Source organism: Microcaecilia unicolor, chromosome 12, assembly GCF_901765095.1.
Source record: "Microcaecilia unicolor chromosome 12, aMicUni1.1, whole genome shotgun sequence".
Classification (NCBI taxonomy): Eukaryota; Metazoa; Chordata; class Amphibia; order Gymnophiona; family Siphonopidae; genus Microcaecilia; species Microcaecilia unicolor.
In genome coordinates this window covers 13,161,683-13,183,966 of record NC_044042.1, presented here as the reverse complement: position 1 = coordinate 13,183,966, position 22,284 = coordinate 13,161,683, and the positions used below count along the sequence as shown (strand labels likewise).

General features: G+C 46.1%; 1 protein-coding gene across 2 annotated transcripts in view; it reads left to right on the top strand.

Annotated features, from left to right (window-relative positions):
• SLC16A1 (solute carrier family 16 member 1) overlaps window positions 1-22,284 on the top strand; it is an 80,655-nt gene that overhangs the window by 18,359 nt on the left and 40,012 nt on the right. Inside the window, exon 1 of one of the 2 annotated variants that reach the window (XM_030221693.1) lies at window positions 19,403-19,470. The exons of the other annotated variant lie outside the window; for it this stretch is intronic. The gene's annotated coding sequence lies outside the window, so the exon portion shown is untranslated. Of the gene's footprint in view, window positions 1-19,402; window positions 19,471-22,284 lie in introns of those variants that run through there. 2 annotated transcript variants of the gene reach the window in all.

The following is a 22,284-nucleotide window of genomic DNA, read 5'->3' as shown; positions in this document are numbered from 1 at the left end:
ATTTATAGCTTACTTTTGTATCTGTGATCTTTAATGTAACACTACTTGGTATTTCTTAGTCCGGAAATGGCAATCGCCGTTACGACATAATGTAAGCCACATTGAGCCTGCAAAAAGGTGGGAAAATGTGGGATACAAATACAACAAATAAATAAATGCACTAATTACTACTACTACTATTTAGCATTTCTATAGCGCTACAAGGCGTACGCAGCGCTGCACAAACATAGAAGAAAGACAGTCCCTGCTCAAAGAGCTATGTAATAAAAGTGAGCCAAGTATAGGACAATCAAGCCATTGTGACATCACTGATGAGGTTGGCTCTTATTGGTGACCTGAGGCATTATGACATCACATTAGCTCTGTTTACAAGAGACTACTACTACTACTATTTAGCATTTCTATAGCGCTACAAGGCATACACAGTGCTGCACAAACATAGAAGAAAGGCAGTCCCTGCTCAAAGAGCTTACAATCTAATAGACAAAAATAAAGTGAGCAAATCAAATCAATTAATGTGTGTGCCAGAGCCAGTGGTTGGTAGGCGGGGCTGGTGGTTGGGAGGCGGGGATAGTGCTGGGCAGACTTATACGGTCTGTGCCAGAGCCGGTGGTTGGGAGGCAGGGCTGGTGGTTGGGAGGCGAGGATAGTGCTGGGCAGACTTATACGGTCTGTGCCAGAGCTGGTGGTTGGGAGGTGGGGCTGGTGGTTGGGAGGCGGGGATAGTGCTGGGCAGACTTATACAGTCTGTGCCAGAGCCAGTGGTTGGGAGGTGGGGCTGGTGGTTGGGAGGCGGGGATAGTGCTGGGCAGACTTGTACGGTCTGGTCTGTGCCAGAGCCGGTGGTTGGGAGGCGAGGATAGTGCTGGGCAGACTTATACGGTCTGTGCCCTGAAGAGCACAGGTACAAATCAAAGTAGGGTATACACAAAAAGCAGCAAATATGAGTTATCTTGTTGGGCAGACTGGATGGACCGTGCAGGTCTTTTTCTGCCGTCATCTACTATGTTACTATGTGTACCGGAAGGAGGAGAGGAGGGTAGGTGGAGGCGAGTGATTACGAGTCAAAAGCAATGTTAAAGAGGTGGGATTTCAGTCTAGATTTAAAGGTGGCCAAGGATGGGGCAAGACGTAGGGGCTCAGGAAGTTTATTCCAGGCGTAGGGTGCAGCGAGACAGAAGGCGCGAAGTCTGGAGTTGGCAGTAGTGGGGAAGGCAACAGATAAGAAGGATTTATCCATGGAGCGGAGTGCACGGGAAGGGGTGTAGGGAAGGACGAGTGTGGAGAGATACTGGGGAGCAGCAGAGTGAGTACATTTATAGGTTAGTAGAAGAAGTTTGAACAGGATGCGAAAACGGATAGGGAGCCTGAGAAGCGACTTGAGGAGAGGGGTAGTATGAGTAAAGCGACCCTGGCGGAAGACGAGACAGGCAGCAGAATTTTGAACCGATTGGAGGGGGGAGAGGTGACTAAGTGGGAGGCCAGCAAGAAGCAGATTGCAGTAGTCTAAACAAGAGGTGACAAGGGTGTGGATGAGGGTTTTGGTAGAGTGCTCGGAAAGAAAGGGGCGGGTATTGATATTCAATGAAATTGTGCATGCAAATTGGGAACACGCCTAAATTTGTGTGCATACTTTTTGGCGATCTTTATAGATTCAGGGGGTATACACGCCACGTTTACAGAATAGTGTTTAGCCCTGCGCGTGTAACTGCCAATCATGCCCATAAGTGCAGCTATTCTATAAACGTGGCGCATAATTGGCGCTTTACATTAGGCGTAACTTATAGAATTTCCTTTTATATATTGAACTCCTTTGTGTGTGTGTGTACGCAGAAAGAATTGGGTAAGTCCTTTCCAGCTGTGCACAGCTGTGGCCTGTTGAGGCACAGTACACTGCCAAATTAAGAGATGGGCGCCAGACATCCTTATGGGCCCTGTGGTGAGCCCAAGGTAAATGAATGGCCTTCAGGAGACTTTTTCAGCCTCATGAAACTAGTTTGTCACAGTACCCGTCTGAGATTCATTTTCCTCTTGCCTGCATACACTCCTCGCCCCATTTAGTGATTGTATCTTCCTTTTTCCTGTTTTCTTGGAGCAGCGTTTCCCAGATTGTGTGTCATGACCCCAGATGAGTACACAAAATCCTCATCTGGGATCACAACCATGTCTGCACTAAAAAGAAAAGACAGAACAGCAACATCATTGACTCATACAGGGCGGCAGAATGATGCCATAACTCGGCCTGCGTAGGTTGAACAGTAGCTGGGGGCTAGTCTGGAGCAGAGGCACCGTAGGAAAGAAACTTGATGCCAGAACTGAGGTAGGCCATGGGGGTCGCTGCTCCAACAGGGTCACACTGGGAAGGCCTGGCTTGGATGATCTGTGCACAGTCAATTGCCCCCGCCCTGGCTACCATCGGAAGCAGATGAAAAGGGGTTAAGGATGGGGGCTGGGCCTCTTCCTTAGTTTTAATTCACCTGCCCCCCGCCCCCCCCTTAGGAAAGAAGTTCAGGGGTTGCTGCCTTCAGACTAAGTTGAGTTCACCCAATAGAGCAGGAAGTAAAGAGCTAAGGGCCAATAAATATTTATTCCAGCTGGTTCACCGAGTCCCTTAAAAGCCAGAGTGGTCAGAGGTGAGTAGAATGCTTGAAAGTGAAAATGTGTGGTTTTTCTCTAATTTGAAGAGCCTGGGGCTTTCAATATTTATTGTACACTGTATCTGTCTTCAGCTGTTTTGAATCTGTGCCAGGTTTAAAAGGTTGCGTCGTCGTCCTGTTATCTGAGGAACGTCCAATCAGCAGATTTACCTGGACAAGATAGGGGGAAAAATTCTACACATGGCCTTGAAATGTCACTGTAGGATGAGAGAATATATTTTTTGACCAAAGTGGAGCAGGAACAAGCAATTAGCGTGGTACCGAATAAACTAAGCTCTCACCTGAGGAATTAAATGGAATGACAAGTTCTGATTTGCTGCCAGGGGCCGTGTACATATCGGTGAAATATTTTCTCCCAAAAAGCCAGTGTGCTGCGGGATGTGCTAACCCAGTGATTCTCAGGCTTCTTACAATGGCGGAATCCCTAAAATATTTTTTCATACACCGATGAACCCTCAATGAATGTAAACATATATATTCATACAAACAGATTCTACAATGTAATTTCTTGAGGAACCCCTGAAGAGAGTTTGAGTAACCCAGTCTTGGAATTGCTGCAGTAACCCCCTCTGCCTTAGAAATTGGCTGGTTCTGGTACAGTAGGCTGTTGTATCCTAACCTGTCTGCTGTTTATCTCTGGACCTAGTCGGTGCTAAAGATAGTCTGATCGATTTAATGCCCACAGAAACACACTTACTCCGCTTTTAAGTATTTGTAATGAGCTGAACCTGTTTTTCTGCATTTTTACATCCCTGTTGGAAGTTGCTCACTTTCCTTTGTAGATGACTTTAGACTTTGCTGTGGATTGTCTGAACTTGTGTACTTCAAATCCCTTTGACTGAGTGCTCTGTGTTTGGCTTGGAGAAGGTTTTAAAAAACATTTTGTGCAGTCATGGGCGGATGCATTCCAACGGAAGCTTAATGCAGAGAAGACACAGTGCCTTATCCTTGTTGACCTGAACATGTATACCCTGGAGGAAAGGAGAAACAGGGGTGATATGATACAGACATTCAAATATTTGAAAGGTATTAATCCGCAAACGAACCTTTTCCGGAGAGGGGAAGGCGGTAGAACGAGAGGACATGAAATGAGATTGAAGGGGGGCAGACTCAAGAAAAATGTCAGGAAGTATTTTTTCACGGAGAGAGTGGTGGATGCTTGGAATGCCCTCCCGCGGGAGGTGGTGGAGAGGAAAACGGTAACGGAATTCAAACATGCGTGGGATAAACATACAGGAATCCTCCTCAGAAGGAAGGGATCCCTAGAAGCTTAGCCGGTGGTGGGAGGCAGGGCTGGTGGTTCGGAGGTGGGGATAGTGCTGGGCAGACTTATACGGTCTGTGCCAGAGCCGGTGGTGGGAGGCGGGGTTGGTGGTTTGGAGGCGGGGATAGTGCTGGGCAGACTTATACGGTCTGTGCCCTGAAAAAGACAGGTACAAATCAAGGTAAGGTATACACAAAAAATGGCACATGTGAGTTTATCTTGTTGGGCAGACTGGGTGGACCGTGCAGGCCTTTTTCTGCTGTCATCTACTATGTTACTATGTTATTGCAATATAACAAGATCAACTATACCAATATAAATACCCCAAATTATACTCTTCCTGTTTCGGACCCCAAATTATACTCTTCCTGTTTCGGACACCTTGAAACTTCTGGGAGTCACAATTGATAGCAATCTTACACTAGAAAGGCCTGCGAAAAATGTTACAAAGAAAATGTTCCACGCAATGTGGAAACTCAAAAGAATAAAACCTTTCTTCCCAAGGGAGGTATTCCGCAATCTGGTGCAATCAATGGTGCTAAGCCATTTGGATTACTGTAATTCCGTATAGCCGGATGCAAAGCACAAATTATTAAGAAACTCCAAATAGCCCAAAACACTGCAGCCAGACTCGTATTTGGAAAGATGAAATACGAAAGAGCCAAACCCCTCAGAGAAAAATTACATTGGCTCCCACTAAAAGATCGACTTGCTTTCAAAACATGTACCCTGGTTCATAAAATTATCCATGGCGAATCCCCGATATATATGTCAGACCTCATACACCTACCAGCAAGGAACACAAAAAAAAAATCATCACGCACATTCCTGAACCTCCATTACCTCAACTGTAAAGGACTTAAATATAAATCAATAAATACATCCAACTTCTCCTACATCTGCACGCAACTATGGAATGTATTACCAAGTACCATAAAAACAACACATGATTTGGCAGCCTTCCGGAAATTATTAAAGACTAACCTGTTCAAAGAGACTTATCATTCTGTCCCTTCTTAAATGAACTGACTTCACAACTTTACAAGAACAAGTTAACATTAAACTCTTTTTTTTTTTAATTTTTTTTATTTGCTTACTTTAATCTCGTTGACATTATTGAATGTTTTAATGAATTGAATATCTATTCATGTCTAACTTATATTATATTTTCTGTACTTTAAATGCATAATACTCTGTATTTTTCATTCCGGTAGTGGCGATCGCCATTACTACATAATGTAAGCCAAGTGGTACCTAGAACCCGGAGGCTCAAGGAGAAGCCGTTGGACAGCACCCTGTGCCACCAAACTACTCCTTCACCTGTAATTTTCTGGGGCTGACATTTGGCTCAGATGGACTTGGCAGGAACATGTGCTGGAGGCGAGCATCGGTAATGTAGTTTCTGAGGTTGGACTTCCAAATATGCCTCTGATACTGGGAATGGGATGGATAGATCGTCTCGCTTGGGTTTCTGGCCCGCATTGTCCCATGTAATTCCACTCCAGAGCTGCAGTCTTAACTCATGCTTTGGTACATCCTGCTAACTGGTTTTAATAGCTGAACACATTTCCTACCAAAGAAACGGAGAATTTGACTTCAGATACGGAGTGTAAGGTTCACCTTGTTGGCCCAGTTGACTTCGGTTGCAGTACCACATGGATCCCTCCCCCACCTCCACTTGGTCCCAGTGAATGTTGGCTCTGACACCGCTTACTGCGTTACATTTCATACCTCGTTCATTGCAGTACAATGAAAAGTGCGCTTGGTTGCAGGCAGAGAAACCGCTACTGGTGCTTTCACACGGCGATTGGAACGTTCACATCCGTGGATACCTCATAAACTGGATCGTGCAGGGCTTATTCTGGCCTTTAAGGCAAGGGTGCAATTCCCTTTCCCCAAGGAAACTAAATTAAGAGCAGATGAAATTTCTCTGGGTTGGGTGCAGACCGAGGCTATTGGTTGGTAGAGTTGGAAAGGGAAGAGCATTTATCTGCTTAATCCTTGGCCACCTTTAAATCTAGACTGAAAGCCCACCTCTTTAACATTGCTTTTGACTTGTAACCACTCGCCTCCACCTACCCTCCTCTCCTCCTTCCTGTACACATTAATTGATTTGATTTGCTTACTTTATTTTTTTGTCTATTAGATTGTAAGCTCTTTGAGCAGGGACTGTCTTTCTTCTATGTTTGTGCAGCGCTGCGTACGCCTTGTAGCGCTATAGAAATGCTAAATAGTAGTAGTAGTAGTAGTAGTAATAATGAATACAGTGAAGGCTGTAGTTGGAATCTTATTGTTAACTTTTGATTGTATCGCTGTTTACTCTTAAAAATGCAGTTTAAGGGGTTTTTGTTTTCCTGCTTCGCCTTTTCTTTTTAAGAGATTGCTGGCTTCAGCTTCTCTCTTACTCCGGACACCACCATCTCTCTGCGGACTGTGGCAGCGCATTGCTGCCACGGGTCACCACCTATTCACGTAAATGCCTGAGTAGGTACAGCATACAGCAATCAAGGACATTTTGCCCAGCTAAAAGATTTGGTCATTACATCACTGGCTCTCAATTAAATGCAGAATCCAGCTTAAGTTGTTAATAATTGTCGTACAGCGTTTTGACTAACTCGCTTGCAGCTTGCACTTGTTTACTCATCTAATCCCATGTTCACCCTCGCAGGCTCCGAGGCCTGCTAATTTGAACCTTCTGACGATTTCCCTTTCTGCTTAGAATGTGTCTGGAAGCCACATGTAACCTGCTTTTAGTTTATAGGCCCTTCTGATTTGAATCTAATTACATTTAAGAGCGGGTGTATCCTGACCTGTTCAGCCTTTGATTTCCTGGTAAATCACTGCACTACCTGATAGTTATTGGAGTTGCAGTTACTCTGGCATTTAGTTAAGTGCTATGTTGGTATTTTAATATGTATTTTGTATTATTTTATATGGTTGTTTCCCGGCAGGTCAGAGCCAAATGGCCCATCCAATCTGCCCACCCACAGCAACCATTATCTCCTCCTTTCCCTAAGAGATCCCGTGTGCCTGTCCCATCCCACGCTTTCTTAAATTCAGACATGTCTGTTAGTGACTACTGACAGCTGCACATGCCACTGTTAGCTGCTAACCTGTCACTAAAATTACACAGTACACAATTTACTATCCAGGAAATCACACTTCAGTGCTACTCAAATTGTACATATTGTTGATGAATAATGTACCTGGGTGAAATTCTAAGTGACATTTTTAGCACGAGGAATTTACCCAGCTAACTATTAAGTTACTTGGTCAAATTCCTTTGAAACTGTCCTAATGACTGCCTTCAGTCTATCTAGAAGTGGGGTGGGCAACCTTTATATACACAGGGCCGCATGAATGTCTGTGCTGGCCGCATGCAAGAAGTTAAGAAATGCAGGACCTGCCGGGCCTCTTGCATTCAGTGGGAAACTCTCGCTTTTGCAGGTCATTTGCAGTTCCGCTGGGGAGCAATCTCCTGCTGAGCAGTCTCCCCCTCCATCGCAGCTGGAGGTGCGTTAAATAAGACATCATCTCCCGCTGCTTCAGGACCAGTCTTGCGACAACGACTGCAAAATCTCACAGCTCTTATGAGGCTGGTCTTGGCGGTAGCAGGAGGTGGCGTTTTATTAAGCCATCTGCTGCTGCTCAAGGGGGGAGGTGGCTTGTTGTTGGCTGAGGTCTGTCAGGAGGTGGAGCCAGGAGGTGGGTGGATCTGGAGAGCGCGACTGGGTGGGCTGGGGCGGGGCTTAAATTCTCTCAAAGGTCGGGCCCCCCTTGGCAGCTCTGCAAATGTGCCATATAATTCAATGTGATGACTGAATAAACATAAATTATTACCAGAAGGGTCCGTTGCTGTAATACTTCTTTCCAGACAGTTGCTAACAGGGACAGCAAAACACTGGTTAATAAAGATTGTATGGTCCGTTTTCTATGTATAATTCCCATGAATTATGTGAGCCACATAAAATTCAGTGGTGGGCTTTTCAAGACTGCTGCAGGTTGTTTAACATTGGTCTAGAAAGGTTTAGTACATTGCCTCAGATTTCAGGACCCTTCTCCGCACCTTGTTTGACCTTCTGGGTATGGTCACCGGGGCCACCAAGAGAGGGGAGGGGGCAAGATTGCCCCGGACCCGGCCTCCAAGGGGGCTCTGTCTCTCTCCCGCTCCTGACGGGACCGGGTGATCGCTTCCCGAAAGAAGCAGGAGAGAGAGAACTCCGGTGCCGGGCCTCCCTTAGAGGCTGGGGAGGAGCAGACACAGGAGCTTCGGGGCCTCTGGTTTGTCTGGCAGGGATTCCCAAGCCCTGCCAGCTTAAGCCTTCCTCCCTCCAGCACTGTTCTCCGCCGCATTGCCTGCCCTGCGGCTGCTTTTCCGAGCGTATGCGATGTGAGGGGAAAAGCAGGCAATGCAGCGGAGAACAGCGATGGAGGAAGTCTGCTGGCAGGACGGGGACCCCTGCCAGCCAAGGTATGTGGATTTGCGGCGGGGGGCAGGGAATTGGGGCAAAAGGTGTCCCCCACTTTGGTAGTGGCAGCCCTATCCCGGGCCCGGCTCAGTCTCTTGGTGGCCCTGATGGGCACCAGTGGTTAAGAACCTCTGCCATATTTAAATTCCTAGTTTAGTTTCATTGTCATGGCAAATAGCTACCAAACAGGTATACATCTTCTTTTCTTCTTTATATTTCTAACCAGAGCAGCGAGCCTCTCGTTTGCAATAATCCATATATCCTACCTTTTTATTATAAACCACTGATCAAACAACTTTAAAACTGCTCAAAACACAATTGGTGTGATGTCACGAAATACGACCACCTTACACCTTTGATGATTCGTTACCCTTGGCTTTCTGTTCGACAGGGAACACAAGTCAAAAGTTTCACCTTAACCCACAACACGTTGCATGCAGGATCTCCCTCCTACCTGCTTTCTTTAATCACTCCCTGTTCTCCTGCCCATCTCCTGCGCCTACAGCACGATTCCCCTGTCTCGTGAGCAGGAGTCGACGCCACTCACCGCTGTGCATTTCGTTGCACTGTACCGCTGCTCTGGGTTGCCCTCCCGCTCCGCTGCGCCTGGAATCCTAAAGAAATTTTAAGACTGCACTAAAACCCATCTTTTCACTCAGGCCTTTGGGATTTTGGCAGAGAGTGGAGCAGACTTCATTGTTTGTGGTTTGCTACATTGCTTCTAACTTTCTAGGCAGAGCAGAGCGGTGTTCAGGCTAAAAATGAGGTTAAGAAAATTAGAAAAAGAAAGAGAACACCATTAAAAATAGGAAAGATATTCATTCATTCGCAGAGGAAAGAAACATCCAGGAAGGCTAATATACATAAATACATAAGTTAATGCCACACTGGGTTAGCAATAGAAATCAAACAAAATAAAACATGGAAAAGAAAATAAGATGATACCTTTTTTATTGGACATAACTTAATACATTTCTTGATTAGCTTTCGAAGGTTGCCCTTCTTCCTCAGATCGGTTCCTAGCCCATTATAAACCATAAAGCTGTATTTCTCTGTTGATCACCCCACCCCTCACCTATCCACACCCATCCTGTTAGAATATCAATGATATGCTTTGATGTCCCCATGCATACCTCCGACCCACCCCCATCCTCCCACCCTGTCAGACTGTCATAGTAATGCTTGAATGTTTTCACTTATATACACTGTCAGCTAGCACATTTGCTTATTTCCGATCTGAGGAAGAAGGGCAACCTTCGAAAGCTAATCAAGAAATGTATTAAGTTATGTCCAATAAAAAAGGTATCATCTTATTTTCTTTTCCATGTTTTATTTTGTTTGATTTCTATTGATAACCTTAAGAGTGGACTAACACGGCTACCACACTCCTCTGCCACACTGGGAAAAGACCAAGGGTCCATCGAGCCCAGCATCCTGTCCACGACAGCGGCCAATCCAGGCCAAGGGCACCCAGCAAGCTTCCCAAACGTACAAACATTCTACACATGTTATTCCTGGAATTGTGGATTTTTCCCCAAGTCCATTTAGTAGTGGTTTTTGGACTTGGGAAAAGAATATATACTTGACCAGTCAGCAATTTCTGTTAAGAGCAAGCTTTAACCTTTGCATGCCTAAATCCACCCCAATATCAAATCCAGAGAAAATCTGATCATCTGCATATCGGGCTGATGCCAGTGTCTGTGTCTCCTCCCATGCTACAAAATGTCTTTGATGATAGATCTTATGAGCTTTTTTTATGCTTTGAGTTGTCTACAGTGACCTTCTGGTCTCCTTTCTCTCTCTCTCGTCTTTTCTGTCATTATGCTGTTATTCCTTTCAGTCTAAGAAAGCACGAAGGCAGATGGTCTGCAAACTCCAAGATGGAATGCAAAAAGAAGCAGATTGTGTAGAAATGAAATGTAATTTATTTAAACAATACAGCAATATTTATATGAATATTTATATGGGCTGTTTGTATTCATATAAATATTGCTGTATTGTTTAAATAAATTACATTTCATTTCTACACGATCTGCTTCTTTTTGCATTCCTTTCAGTCTGCCGTAGGATATAAACCACTTTGCTGTACATGGAACAGAGGAGGGAGAGAGGAGATATGACAGAGATGTTTACCTCATTAATGAGCCCTTTTCAACTGAAGGAAAACGATGAAATTAAGAGGGTATAAGCTTAGGAGTAATGTAAGAAAATATTATTTCACAGAAAGAGTGGTGGAAGCGTGGAATGGCCTCCTGATGGAGGTTGTGGAGTCGACGACTGTGTCAGAATTTAAGAAGGCGTGGGATCAGCACGTGGGATCGCTTAGGAAAAGGAAGAGTTAAGGGTTACAGAGGACGGGCAGACTGGATGGGCTATATGGCCTTTATCTGCCATCATGTTTCTACTGTACCTCGGAGGGACGGAAGGGGGGCCTGGAACTCGGAGGGAAGGAGGGGGTCATGGAACTCGGAGCCCCACACACACTCACTCTCTGTCTCTCACATTCACTCTCACACTCACACACACTCTCACACACACATACTCTGTATCACTCATTTTCTCTCTCTCTCACATACACACTCTGAGGAAAACTTTGCTACGCCCGTTTCATTTGTGTTAGAAACGGGCCTTTTTTTACTAGTGTTTCTGTGTCAGGAAAGGCAACATATACTAAAGGCAGTACATGGAGTCAATCAAACATATAAACAGTGAGTGACCGAACTCACTCGCAAATGCGCAGTAAAGACCCTCTCTGTCCCGCCCCCGCGTCAATACGTGATGACGGGGCGGGACAGAGAGGGTCTCTACTGCGCAAGGGGAGGGACAAAACTGCCGTCGCTACCGCTCCCCCCCAAGGTCGCCGCCACCACTCCCCGCACCCGGCGGTGGCGGGGGAGGGGGGCCTTGCAGCGGCGAGGAGAAGGGGCCTTTCAAACCCCCCCCCCCCCGTCCTATACTAGCCTGTTTTTACGGGCTGAATGGCTAGTCAAACATATAAACGGCGAGTGACCGAACTCACTCGCAAGTGCGCAGTAAAGATCCTCTTTGTCCCGCCCCCGCGTCAATACGTGATGACGGGGCGGGACAGAGAGGGTCTGTACTGCGCAAGGGGAGGGACGAAACCGCCGTCGCTACCGCTCCCCCCCCAAGGTCGCCGCCACCACTCCCCCCACCCGGCGGCGGTGGGGGAGGGGGGACTTGCGGCGGGCGGGGGAGGGGGGCCTTTCAACCCCCCCCCCCCCGTCCTATACTAGCCCGTTTTTACGGGCTCAACGGCTAGTAAACCATAAAACAGCAGCAGGGACTGAAAAATGTTATATTTAATTATTTTTACATTAGAGGGAGGAAGAGGGTTGGCAGAAAACGGTTTTAGGCTTGGCCTTGTGAGATGCCGCAGGGGTAGGATTGCCTGAGGAAAGCCAGGAGCAGAAGTGCAGTGAATTCTGCCCGATAGATAAATCCACGGGTGACCGACAAGATGACCCTTCCACGCCCACCCTCTGTACTGAAGCTGTTACAGAAGGTTAAAAAAATACAGAGAAGTTTAGGAAGTGTTCTAACAACTTCTCTCAAGAGTCTCTGGTGTATTTTTTTTGTTTCACATGATAAAATGCAGAGTCAGCTGCAAAACGATATTCTTCCGAGTAATGTGCTTGCCTGAGTTTATTGGAAGGAGAGGAAAATAGATTTCTTGGCTTGTTTAAAGCTCTCTTCGTGCCAGCTACTGAGATCCAAGACATCAGGCCCTTGTGGGTCAAAATCTAACAGCACTTAAGTCACTTATTAATGTTCAAGTTGTTTCCATCTCACTAGCTGTGGTTTCCCGTCTTTTTGTCTCTGCCTTTTTAGCAAACTGTACTGCAGTGTCTTCCAGCAATGAATGGAAAGTTTGTATGGTGTCTGCTGCCGCTGGTGAAACCCGGCTTTTATGAGAAATCGGTTCCCTCTACTGGAATGTAGAGACTCCCAGAAGGAAATCTGGAGGCCTGAGCGCCATTTAACATTTTAGAATGGTTAACGCTTGGCAACAGAAGTTCCTGGGTAGGCCGTTGGACTGCCCTGCGGGTCTTCACTGATCTGAACTGGGATATTTCTGCCATTTTCGTCTTCCAGGCCTGTTGAGTTTGAGATCATGGTGGTGTTTGCAATTCAAGTCCTGTTTTTGTCTGGTGGTAGGAGGTGGAAAAAATGCTTAGTGGGGTTTAAAAAAAAAAAAAAAAAAAAACAGGACTCAGATGATCCTCCAGGGCCACAAGGAGCTCCTTCCTCATTCTCTTCATTTTAACCTTGGCTCTGTTCCATAGTAGGGATTTGAGATTGTACTGATGTCTTTATGTGTCTGTGTCCCACCCCCTCCAACCCCCACCTTCAGCTCAGAAACAGCTTTGGGTACAGGCATAGGAGCCAAATTTTCAAAATGATTGGGGGTGCTGAAATTTTTTTTTTTTTACAGGTGGTGCATTCCCCCCTCCCTCTCCTCCCTTCGAGTTCCAGGCCCCTTCCCTCCGAATTTTAAAAGTAATCTTACCTCGTCGGGGTTACGGCGGCAGCAGCAGCAGTGAAAAGCGTGCAGGCTTGGCGCTTCAGCCTTCCCTTCTCTCACCTCTGGTCCCGCCCTCATTTCCTGTTTCCTGGAAGACAGTTGGGCTGTTAAGACAATCCCTGAAAGTGGGGAGGGGGGGGGGGGGGGGGAGGTTCCTAAGTGATTCTGATAGCCGTGTGAGAGGCCTGACTTAGCAAGAGGAAGCTCTGTAGGTCCACTCCAATATTATTCCCCTCCCCCCACCCCGTGATCCAAGATCATGCCAGAAGGGGGAGTGGAGACCTGACTCTTTAAGTGTGCTGTCCCTACATTGCATCCATGCTCTGACATATTGAACATCCTTGCTCAAATGCAGTTCTGTTTTTTTAGTGCTTTGGGTGCATTCTGGCGCTCGGAGGAGGCATGTTGGCAGAGTTACAGTTTGTGGTGTTAGACTGTTGGTGATCTTACAGTCTTAGGATGAGGGTTTGTGATAGCTGGAAACGCATTGTTCCCTTATTAATCTGCCCATAAATTACACACTGATCCTGCTGTGGGGGAGCTAGATTTGTGGAAAGCCAGTCTTCTAAGTAGGAGAGAGAATTGAATGAGGGTTGGCGAGGAGGCTGTCTCACCTGCATGTGAACAGGGGGGGGGGGGGGGGAGGGAGGTACTCATGTTTGCTTTTCATTGTGAAATGTACTGCTTTTGGCTGGGTTCAGCCTTCCTCCACACTTCACCTTCTGACCCAGTTGGAACCTGGCCCCTAGCTCTGATCACTTTCGTTTATATTGGGGGGGGGGGGGGGTGTTCCTTAAACAGAGGGACTGTGGCTGCCACGGGTTTAGCTGTACTCTACAGCCACTCTGAGCGGTGGTTCCTGGCATGGTACATGTGTACCCTTATTCCCACCTCTAGATTTTACTGTTTCACAATGGCAGGGATGCCATCCTCACCACCCCCTACCCACTGCTGCAGGGATCTCTCTCATGTGACATTTGTTACGGCTGTTAAGGGTGCAAAAGTCCCAGGTGCAGAGAAAAGACGCTGAAGGCCACTTTGCTTCTATCCGCCTGCCTGGTTTACCTGACCTTTTTAAATATTTAATTTTAACTTCACAATGAGGGTTGGAATTTCCAAGGTCTAAGTTACCCTGGCAGCAGTGACCTCGTTGTAGCCCAGTGTTAAAATAATGGTCAGTGTCTAGTGAATCCAGGTCTGTGAGGCCTTTGTGTCCTGAAGGGAAGGCCGGGACCAAGGATGCGCTCAGATTTTTGGCTGTTTTTGGTAAAAGTGTGTTTTACTCTTTTGCTTTAATCTTAGTTTTGCTTTTCAGGTTCTCTGCTTGAGGGGGGGGGGAGGGAAGTAGGGGCCTTGCGTTTAACAGCTTCTGTGTACATCTTTATCACAGTCACAATCCCCCCCCCTACTAAAAGGCATTGTTATTGGGTTTAACGAGCTATAGTGTAGGATTTTAACGCACGGCAAGCCTAAAACTTAACGTTGCATCAAGAAAGGGCGTCCCTTTATTTTTTATTGCAGGTCTTTCATTAACATTCGGATTAACATGTGGTACCTGCTTGTAGTTAATGCAGAAATAATTCCTGCCTCTTATTTAGGAGGTGGTCTCGCTTTGACTCTCTGCATTAGCCAGTTAGCATGTGGTAAGTGTACCATGCTAGTTGGTCCACTCTCCACCCATGCCACGCCCCTTGAGGGAAAAACCACTCTCCACCCATGCCACGCCCCTTGAGGGAAAAATGTGAAAAATGCAGTAACATAGTAGATGGCAGCAGATAAAGACCTGTCCAACAAGATAAACTCATAAGGTATGATGTAATACTACATATGTATTCTTACTACTACTACTACTTAGCATTTCTATAGCGCTACAAGGCGTACGCAGCGCTGCACAAACATAGAAGAAAGACAGACCCTGCTCAAAGAGCTTACAATCTAATAGACAAAAAATAAAGTAATCAAATCAATTGATGTGTACAGGATGGAGGAGAGGAGGGTAGGTGGAGGCTCAGTCCACCAATAAGAGCCAACCTCATCAGTGATGTCACAATGGCTTGATTGCCTGATACTTGGCTCACTTCTGATATTGTGATGTCATAAGGGAAAGGGAAATGGGACTTGATATACCGTCTTTCTGAGGTTTTTTCAACTACATTCAAAGCGGTTTACATATATTCAGGTACTTATTTTGTACCAGGGGCAATGGAGGGTTTAGTGACTTACCCAGAGTCACAAGGAGCTGCACTGCACTAACCAATAGGCTACTCCTCTACTACTACTATTATTTAGCATTTCTATAGCGCTACAAGGCGTACGCAGCGCTGCACAAACATAGAAGAAAGACAGTCCCTGCTCAAAGAGCTTACAATCTAATAGACAAAAAATAAAGTAAGCAAATCAAATCAATTAATGTGAACGGGAAGGAGGAGAGGAGGGTAGGTGGAGGCGAGTGGTTACAAGTGGTTATGAGTCAAAAGCAATGTTAAAGAGGTGGGATTTCAGTCTAGATTTAAAGATGGCCAAGGATGGGGCAAGACGTAGGGGCTAAGGAAGTTTATTCCAGGCTTAGGGTGCAGCGAGACAGAAGGCGCGGAGTCTGGAGTTGGCAGTAGTGGAGAAGGGAACAGATAAGAAGGATTTATCCATGGAGCGGAGTGCACGGGAAGGGGTGTAGGGATGGACGAGTGTGGAGAGATACTGGGGAGCAGCAGAGTGAGTACATTTATAGGTTAGTAGAAGAAGTTTGAACAGGATGCGAAAACGGATAGGGAGCCAGTGAAGCGAATTCTTGATCTTGATTTGTCCTTGTCATTTTCAGGGCACAGACTGTAGAAGTCTGCCCAGCACTTGCCTATCTGTCCATCCATGATCAGGGCACGGACTGAAGTCTGCCCAGCATTGACTTAACTGTCTAGCCATGATAGGGGTATGGACCGTAGAGGTCTGCCCCTGGCACTGGCCTTGTTCTCCAGCTAAGCCCTTTCTTGGGCCTAATCTGTGCAAAATATTTTGTGAATATTTATGCTGTGTATCCTGAAAAGCAGTCTAGTTGTGGTGATCAGTGCGGACTGGATTTAAACCTAAGAATACCAGATGTGCCTTGCTGGATCAGATCAAAGGTTCATCGAGCCCAGCATCCTGTGTCCGACAGTGACCAGTCTGGGTTGTTCAGAACTGCCTCACGGATCCTAGATCCATGCTGTGCAGTACCTGATAGGTCTGAAGGACTAATAATGTTTATGGACGTCTATGTTTAAACGTAGGTCTGTTGCTGTATCATTTTTTTTAAAGTTAAAAGGGGGGGGGGGGGTAGGTGGAATTTCCACTTCCTTTTGAAGGGTTTGAACAGCAGTGACGCACTAGATGGAGAGCCAAAGCCTGAAGGATTCTGATTCTCCCCCCCCCCCCCCCCCAAAAAAAAAAAAAAAATCCTTGGAACCCTAACTGGACTGTGGGAGTTTTCACAGTTGTAAGCGTTTTCTGTGGCCCCACCCCTCAGATTACCAGGAGGTATCGCAGTGAGTTGGCAGTTAGCCAGTGTTTATTACAAATTTCGATCTTTCTTGTCTGATCAGAGAGGAGCAGGCTTGAATTTTTTATTTATTTTTTTTATTGGGGGAGGGGGGATCCTTGTCATGGTTTTTTTTATAAGTGCAGTTCTCTCCCCATCCTCCTCTGCCCTTCAGTCTTCAAGGGCCGCAACCTGGGCTGCATTTCAGGAGTTTGACAAATGAATATATTTATTTATTTATTATTACATTTGTATCCCGCACAATTCCCACTCATCGCAAGCTCCGTGCGGCTTACATAGTAACAAATCACAAAATCATGACGTTAACAATGATTTAAAGTATTATATAAAACATAATTAGACTAAGGTAGGTAATAAGGAGTGGAGAGATAGTGAGGCAGGGAAGAACAGGGGAGAGAAGCAGGGAAAAGGGAAGGAGGGAGGGGATTATGGTGAGAGAGAGAGAGAGAGAGAGAGAGAGAGAGAGGGAAAGAGAGGGAAAGAGTGAGAGAGAGAGAGAGAGAGAGAGAGAGAGAGAGAGAGAGTGAGAGAGTGAGAGAGAGTGAGAGAGGGAGAGAGGGAGAGAGGGGAGAGAGGGAGAGAGGGAGAGAGAGTGAGAGAGTGAGGGGGAGAGAGAGAGAGAGAGAGTGAGAGAGAGAGAGGGAAAGAGTGAGAGAGAGAGAGGGAAAGAGTGAGAGAGAGAGAGAGGGAGAGGGAAAGAGAGGGAGAGAGAGAGAGAGAGGGAGAGAGAGTGAGAGAGGGAGAGAGAGTGAGAGAGTGAGAGAGAGTGAGAGAGTGAGGGGGAGAGGGGGAGAGGGAGAGAGAGAGAGAGTGAGAGAGTGAGAGAGAGAGGGAGAGAGGGGGAGAGGGAGAGAGAGTGAGAGAGTGAGAGAGAGTGAGAGAGTGAGAGAGAGGGAAAGAGTGAGAGAGAGGGAAAGAGGGGGGGAGAGAGAGAGAGAGTGTTTAATTTCTCTGTAAGATGTTTTGTAGCCTTGCCAGTTCTTGGAAAGGGTGAGCAGCTGACTGCAAGTGGTGCACATGGAAGACTGGAGGAATTTTAAAGTTCTGGCACTTTAAATTTAAAATGAATCGGAGGAAAATTTTCTTCACTCAACGCGTAGTTAAACTCTGGAATTTGCTGCCGGAAAAGGTGGTTAAGGCGGTTAACGTAGCGGTCTTCAAAAAAAAGGGTTGGACGGCTTCCTGGAGGAAAAAGCCATAGAATGTTATTGAATGGACGAGGGAATAATACAGTATTTCTAGGATGGGCGGGACAAATTGCTTGTTCTTTTGGCCGCTGTCGGTGACAGGGTGCTGGGCTCGATGGACCCTTGGTCTGTCCCAGCATGGCAATACTTATTTACTTATGTACTTACGCACTTTCTGTATCTTCTCCCTCATTTGTTAACCGTTTTGTATTTTGTCTGTTTCTTGATTTTTTCTGTTTAAAGATGTTATGTATGTTTTTTTTTATTGTCCTCCGCCTAGGATTTTAGATAATGTGGTTTATAAAATCTTAAATACTTTAATTAATTGAAGGGAAATGGACTTCTCGATTTCTGATTATGGCCAATGATAGTCTGTAGCTTGGGGGCGGCTGTTTTATCGTCTTGGCGCTGTCTCCACTCTCAGAAGGGTTCTGAGAAGCGTCGAGGTCTAATTAATAAGGAAGTATCATCTCTGAATCAAGTTTTGGTTCTTTAAGCCGAGGAGGACAGACACTGTGGTGGTTTGGTTTCAAAGGGAGCGGCACTTCATGCCAGGTTGGGGGAAAGAGGGCAACACATCGGTTGAGAAGTAGCGTATAGGACTTGATTCTGTATATGGCACCCGAAAAATCGGCACAGAAAATATCTCCGCCTAGGCGTATTCTGTAAACTGTGCCTAGATTTAAGCATGGTTTATTGAATATGCCTAGCGGCCATGCCTATGCCCAACTATAGGTCTGTTCATTTACCCAAGTAAAACTTGGGTGTAAATACTGGCGCCTAAGTTAGACACATAACTTGCACGTAGATTTTCAGAAAGCCCACAGTCTGCCCATTCCACGCCCAGTTTTTGGCAGCATGCATTAGAATTTACATGCACCATTTTACAGAATATGCCTAGTGGAGTTGAACAGGTAGATGTGAAGCGTCTGCTCATGCTTTCCAAAAATACTAGGACTAGGGGGCATGCGGTGAAGCTACAATGTAGTAAATTTAAAACAAATCGGAGAAAATCTTTCTTCACTCAACGTGTAATTAAACTCTGGAATTTGTTGCCAGAGAATGTGGTAAAGGCGGTTAGCTTAGCGGAGTTTAAAAAAGGTTTGGACGGCTTCCTAAAGGAAAAGTCCATAGACCATTATGTACTTGGGGAAAATCCACTGTTTCTGGGATAAGCAGTATAAAATGTTTTGAACATTTTGGGGATTTTGCTGGGTATTTGTGACCTGGATTGGCCACTGTTGGAAACAGGATGCTGGGCTCGATGGACCTTTGGTCTTTCCCAGTATGGCAATACTTATGTACAAGTTGTGCACGTAAATTCTAATTACTGCCAATTAGTGTCGGTAACTGCTTGTTGAGTGGCAATTATCGGCGCCCATTGGCTTGTTAAGTAATTTAAATTGCGTGCGCAAATCCAGACTATGACCGGTTGGGAAATTAGACCAGTGGTGCACAGTGTGAAGCTTTCTGGACTGCAACTAGAATTCGACTCATTAGATGAACTTAAAAGTCCAGATCAACGCGGAGGGCGCTTAAAAATGGTTTCATACTGTTCAAGCTGGTCATATGGTGGGATTTCTGTTTTTCTTGGCTGGTATTTGCTACTGCTAAACGCTGTGACATGAGAGAGGAGGCAGTAATGATTTATTTTCTCCATCTCCCCTCCCTGCCGCCTGCCAAAGTTCAGGATTCCTGTGGGAGGACGGACTGGAGGTGTTTTAAACCAGGCTGAGGTTTGACATTGAGCAGTTCTCGGTTTTCTGCTCTGGTTGCTGGTCCAGTGTGAGATCTGTTGTACTTGAATACTCCGACCGGGTAATTTTTCCCATTGATTTTTGGTTACCTTTACAAGCCGGGCCCAGTTATGCTGTGAATGGGATTGCAAACCACTTCCATAACTTGTCTGTAATATTTACTGAAGGAGATTCCTGCTGATTGATAGCTTTGGCTGGTGTTTTGAATGTGTTTTATTGTTATGCATTTGGTTTTATAACAAACTGCTCTGTCTCGCCTTGAGCTATTTTGGAAAGATGAGTTATATAAATTGAAATCAATAATTCAGATCCCTGCAGCCTGTGCCATTTGAAATGTTCCCAGGATGACAGCTGACAGCGGTGTCTTCCGAGTCCTGTCTGGGGTATCACCGGACAGGTCACACAGTTTTGGCCGAAGAGGGAGGGGGCAGATGATGGGGAGCGGGACCTCTTCGCATTATAGATATGGAATGGTGAGGGGGGGGGAGAGGGAATGAGGGAAACTGAACTCTTGTCACAGTCCCATCATCTGTTATATTTTTCTCTCTAAAACATCTGTAAATCTTGTGGTTTTTTTGGAAGGGGGGTTTGGGACAGGAAACGTATATTTTATCTGGGGGCTCTTGCAGCTGTGAGAGAAGCTTTTGGCATTCTGAGGGGTTTCTTCCTTTTTTTCATTACATTCTGGACGCCAGAACATGCCGGAGACGTGAATCCCCGGGAAAAGCTGCAGTGGGGGCAGCTGCCGTCACCCTTAACCCTGCAGGAGCCTGGCGCGTGACTTACCCGTGCTCCGGCTGTCATTGGTACATGAACCTGCCTTGGAATAGGAGGCATGCATGATAGGAGCAGAACATGCATTTCAGAGTCCTGCTTGACCTTCCTTTGACCACGCGGGAGGGGTATAGCTCATCCGTTCTAAAGTTCTGAACGGTGCGCTGTCTAGTGGCTGGCCCTTATGTGTTAATTTATTGGCCTGGGTAACAGATGGTTTTATGTTCAGCTGGTGGCTGGAAAGAGAAATCCTTAGAGAATGGACCTTACTTTTTAGGAACTGCTAAGCTGCCGTGCTGGGGGATTCCAGCAGCCCCTCTCATTTTGGATAGCGGTCAACATTTTCTCTAGACAGGAAGATTATTTTCATTTGCTTGTGGGGAAAAGCAGAACAAGGCAGCTGGCAGTTTTGGGATGCAGATTCAGATTGCTTCTCCTCTCGCCAAGGTGGCGTGCGTAATCTGGAAGCCGTTGCCTTATTTCCCCCTCTCCGTCACTTTCACCTCTATCTGTTCTTTGGTATTGTTGGTAACATTTAATTTCTTCTCCTTGTGCTCAAAGTACTACTACTGGTTCATCCACACCAGAGGTGGCTGCGTGTATGTTTCTAAAATGTAGCTGATTGGCATTGGGCGTGCAAATCTGAATTGGGCTTTATCAAAGTGTTACTGTAATGTGTGGGTTTTTGTGGGGGGGGGGGGGAGGAGGGGAGCAGAGGGGGTAGTTATTACATGTTTCCTAATGTTCTGCCGTGGACATTAATAATTCATGCTGGACATGGAAACATTGCTAGAAGCCATGAATTCAAGCCAGTCTCAGTGAGACTGATAAAATGTCCTAATGCTTCAGGGTGTCCGAAAAGGAGCTAGATCATATATAAACACCTCGGAGTAGTATGTCAAATAAAAATATTTATTGAAGATCTGAATTCACTCGATGTGGCCTTCTAAGGAGAAGCTAATGCCTTCTGTTTGATGAGTCTCTGTCCCTGCGATGCAGGCATAGGACTGAGTGTGTTGTATCCAAATTAGGTGCAATTAATTCATGCTGTTTTTGCAGCAACACTGCTGCCATTGGTTCTTGAAGATTTACATACTTCTGATGCAGGCGAAAACTGAAATGCAGCCGCGTTGGGTGATTTTAGTTCTGCAATAAATACTACTGCGTGCCATAGTTCTCCGGAGTGCTCGTGTGTGATCCAGTTCCTCTTATTCTGAGCTTGCTAGGGTAGGCCTCTCATATCCTAAACTTGCTGGGGTAGGCCTCTCTCATATTCTTGGGGTAGACCTCTCTCATAACTTGAGCTTGCTGGGGTAGGCCTCTCTCATATTCTTGGGGTAGACCTCTCTCATAACATGAACTTGCTGGGGTAGGCCTCTCTCATATTCTTGGGGTAGACCTCTCTCATAACGAGTTTGCTGGGGTAGGCCTCTCATATTCTTGGGGTAGACCTCTCTCATAACGAGTTTGCTGGGGTAGGCCTCTCTCATATTCTTGGGGTAGACCTCTCTCATAACCTGCACTTGCTGGGGTAGGCCTCTCTCATATTCTTGGGGTAGACCTCTCTCATAACCTGAACTTGCTGGGGTAGGCCTCTCTCATATTCTATAACCTGAACTTGCTGGGGTAGGCCTCTCTCATTCTTGGGGTAGACCTCTCTCATAACCTGAGCTTGCTGGGGTAGGCCTCTCTCATATTCTTGGGGTAGGCCTCATATCCTGAGATTGCTTTGGTAGGTTTCTTCTTGTTTCTGCCTGATTCTGGTTAGTAGACTGAAGATTGGATTTTAATACCATTGTCGTTTCTGCTTGCTGTCTCGGACTGGTTCTGTTTTTAGGTTTGTGAGGTTCTTGATTATCTGTTCGGGTCGGCCCTTCGTCCTTAAGGACACTTGGCCTTTTTGTGAGCCTCAGCCATGATGTGAGACATGAGTAGTGATCTCTGTGTTGTGGTGCTGCTGCAGGTTTATGCAGATGAGCAGAGTGGGACAGTATATTATCACGTTGTAGGTTTTAGTTTATGTTGAGAGGACCAAGGGCTCTGTGGGACAGACACAGAGGGTGGGGTGGGGGGGGGGGGGGGGGAAGAAGAGGCCTAGCTG